The sequence below is a fragment of the Heteronotia binoei genome, chromosome 2 (genome assembly GCF_032191835.1).
Source record: "Heteronotia binoei isolate CCM8104 ecotype False Entrance Well chromosome 2, APGP_CSIRO_Hbin_v1, whole genome shotgun sequence".
In the NCBI taxonomy this organism is placed as follows: Eukaryota; Metazoa; Chordata; class Lepidosauria; order Squamata; family Gekkonidae; genus Heteronotia; species Heteronotia binoei.
The window spans coordinates 39157661-39161504 of NC_083224.1; the positions used below are offsets into that span (position 1 = coordinate 39157661).

The window sequence follows — 3844 nt, forward strand, 5'->3', positions numbered from 1 at the left end:
TGGGGATTGGCATCTCTACTCACGAGTTGCTGAACTTCCAACTTTTTCAAAGTAACACAGAACAACCAAAGGTTCAAGTTTACCTTTCCTATGGAAACGACCTCTGAAAAGATTGTGCAACGAATGGAGGGTCTGGGCTGCTTTCACAGCCCATGTTGTTCTACCTGCTTTCATAGCCCATGTTGTTTTGCCTGCTCCCCCGCCCCCATTCAGCCTTAAAGACACAGACACACCATTCCAAGAGGAAGTCTTTCCAAGTAGAGTCTGAAGCCTCCGGAGGTGGAAAGGCACATGGTGGCTGTGGGGGTGGGGCTTCCCCTCACCAGCCAACTGACTGGGAGTGGGAAGGAGCCTGGGAAAGCGGGAGGGACGGTGGCTCAGTGGTAGAGCATCTGCTTAAGAAGCAGAAAGTCCCAGGTTCAATCCCCGGCATCTCCAAAAAAGGGTCCAGGCAAATAGGTGTGAAGGAGCTTGAGACCCTGGAGAGCCACTGCCAGTCTGAGAAGACAATACTGACTTTGATGGACCGATGGTCTGATTCAGTATGAGGCAGCTTCATATGTTCATATGAGAACCCCCACTGGGACCTGGGGATTGGCAAGCTTAACCTGGCAGCCCTAGGAGTAGAACAAGCCTCAAGGGTGAGCTGAGGGCATTCTGTAAGTGAGGTGCTGCCACTGAGAAAGTGATCCCAGCAAGTGGCAGCAGCACAGCGACTTGGCAACCCTAGGTGTGACCTAATATGCAAATGAGTTCCTGCTTGGCTTTTTTTTGTAGAGGTGTTCCTTCAAGTTCCTGGGCAGAGGTGTTCCTTCAAGTACCTCAGCCCCAAGCTGGTTAGGGCCTTAAAGGTGAGAACTGTTCTTCCATTAAAATGAAAGAGGAAGCCCTTACAATTGCTAGAACTGAACATGATCCTCAGAACTTCTGCATCATGATGTGTGTGTGTATTAGATAACTAGAGGTTTCTACATAAAAAAAAAATTAAATTGTATACTATCTTCTGAACTGTTTATTTAGGACTTTACATATAACAAACAAATATGAGTTCCCTATGGATTAAGGGCAGTGATTCTTAATTTTTAATCCACTACCACCCACTGAGTATGCAACATTTTCATTAAATTCCCCACCCACAAGCTGCAAGTTAAATTTGGATGTAAAAGCAGCATTCTGGACCACACAATTTGATTTATGTAATGATATATATAATATATGCATACGATTCACAGATTTCAGGCAAACTTCTAATGTGACCCTCTTGCCTGATAATCTTCAGCCCACTCTCTAGGGTTAAATTTGATGTCTTTTTTCTCTGCCATTTTTTCAAGGGCCAAGTGAGCAGTGTGAGTGTGTGTGTTTATGTATCTGTTTATTTGTAATCCTCTGGCTATCAAAAGTCATTACAAATAAGGAGAAGTCGCTGCGTAAAAATCCTGAATTTCTTTCATTTGCCCCCAAAGGTTCTGAATGCCCCACTCCAAAGCTTCTGTGTATCTGTTATAGTTTGATAATGTGGTGGATTAGAGGCTTGTAACCTAATATTTAAGGATTATAAATACAGGTTTACATTGTGATGAGCATATAAAGTGATTTTAAATACACAGACAAAAAAGAGATCAAGGTATAAGAAAAGATATTTCTTCAGATGCTTGTGAAAGTATTTAACTATAATGTTATACTGTTTTATTGGTTTTACTGTTTAAATTATTAATTATGTATTTTGTTTAAATTATCTATTATGTATTTTGTTTTATTTGTATCATGGTTTACCATGTCTTGTTAGCCGCCCTGAGCCTGCCCAGGCGGAGAGGGCGGGGTATAAATAAAAGTTTATTTATTTATTATTATTTATTAAGTTGCCTCTGGCATTAAAAGAATAGAAGCCCTCTCTATAGAAAATGGGATGAGTAAGTGGAGCTGTTGGTTACTGTATTTACCCAAATGCAAGACAAGTTCTTTTCCCCCCCACCCCCCAGGTATACCATAAAAAGTGTTAGGAGTCATTTTAAATTTTCATACACGTTATAGTTGTGTCCCATAATAAAAATATTTTATATAACATTTTTATTGAAGAATAATCTTCCATTTAGGCTCATTTTTCTTTCACGTAACTACATGGTTCTTTCAGTTTGAGATGGTTATTTTGTCTAACATCTTGTCTAATACCACCCTAAGGACTTTATGGTTGGAAAGCACGATATAACTTTAACAAGTAGATAAATAAAGCAAGCATCTCCTGCCCCTTCTCAAAACATTATATGGAGGTTTTTGATACTCTTAGGAACACCCCTTTCTTGACAGATTTTTTTTTAAACGAATGTGTATTATGTAAAACAAAACAATGAGATTCCCCCCACCTTCTTTTGAAGTCTGTGATTTTAGACCTTGAAGAATTTCTATTGCATATGCCTTCTAGAGAAAGTTGCCATTTCTCTCTTATTTTATGATGAAGAAGCTCTGTGTGTGTGTGTGTGTGTGTGTGTGTGTGTGCAAATGACTTCAAGTCAAAGCTGACTTATGGAGACCCATGGTGCAATCAACAGAACCCCTTCTTTATCATTTGCAGTCTCTGCTCCAGTGGTAGGAAGGCAATGGGGGAAACCACCAGGTTCGGGGAGGGATGTGTGTGAATTGCCCTGTACTTAGAAAAAAATAAATACAGTGAAACTAGAGCCTAGTCTTTGATATACAGAAACCTTCAAACTAACTGTGAAGAAGTTAGCTCTGTGTTGGATTTCCAGCATCACTTTTCCCACTCAAAATGACCCAAAACATTTTTCCATCTAAGCTCCATCTGTAAATATGCCAAGAAACAAGTGAATGTGTGTGCACACAGCCTCCAGCTTTAAAAGGAAATGATACACATATGAGACACTTGAGTTCTCTTTCCTTTTCTCCAAAGGCAACATCTGTGTCTAAAAATACCACAGCCTGAGAAAGGGTATCTCAGCTATGTGAAATCTTCTGAGAAAGTGTCACATACATTGTCAACATCACAACCTGGAGTGAGGGGATGACTAGCACTGCATTCTGAACATGTATATCACCCCACCCCAGTAGGCAGGATGTGTTTTTTGGAACAGCCAAGGGTGAAAGTAAATTGCTATGGGCTCCTAAGGAATACTAAAAAGAGAATGGCTGAAAGGGTACCTCTTAAACTCTGCTTTCAGCCTTCCAAATGAGGTAGTATCAGTAAGAAATGCATTTCATGCCCTATATCAGTTCTTCAATTCCATCTTTTTCCTTCACCGTCCCATATCTTCATTATTTTCTATAATATTTGTTCTTCATTTTGGACTCTCCGCCCCACCTACCTCCCAGGGTGTCTGTTGTGGGAAGAGGAAGGGAAGGAGATTGGAAGCCACTCTGAGACTTGAGTGAAGGGCAAGGTATAAATCAAATCTCTTCTTCTCTTCTTCTTCTTTAAAGAGCCTCCTGCTCACATTCTCACAGGAGAAAGTGTACTGAGGTAGATGAGAATGATTACTTAGGAGTTAGGACCAAGATCTACACTAGATTAGATACAACCTCTTCGAGATACAATTTGACCTTACAGGATCCCAGCTGTCTTTTCCCTAATATAAAGGGGTCTTCCACATAAGTTTCTAGATTTCCAGTGTGATTTCTAAAAATCACTAAATAGTTGCTGTGGCAGGCCTCACTGAGATTAGACCTAGAGTGCAGGGAAAGAGTGTTTCTCCAGCCTTCAGTACTCCTCTCCCAAGGAATAGCTATTTGCCTTGCAGGAAAACCGTACAACCAGCAGTTTTAAAGGAATAGCCATGTTTAATGTGTAGTGGCATAATAAAACAGGAATCCAGTGGCACCTTTGGGACTAACC

The 3844-nt window shown here is 40.6% G+C and overlaps 1 non-coding gene across 1 annotated transcript; it reads left to right on the forward strand.

The window, feature by feature from the left end:
• Nucleotides 1-371: 371 nt before the first annotated feature.
• On the forward strand, nucleotides 372-438 carry TRNAL-AAG (transfer RNA leucine (anticodon AAG)). Its single transcript has one exon. It is a non-coding gene; the product is annotated as a tRNA-Leu (tRNA).
• Nucleotides 439-3844: the final 3406 nt, after the last annotated feature.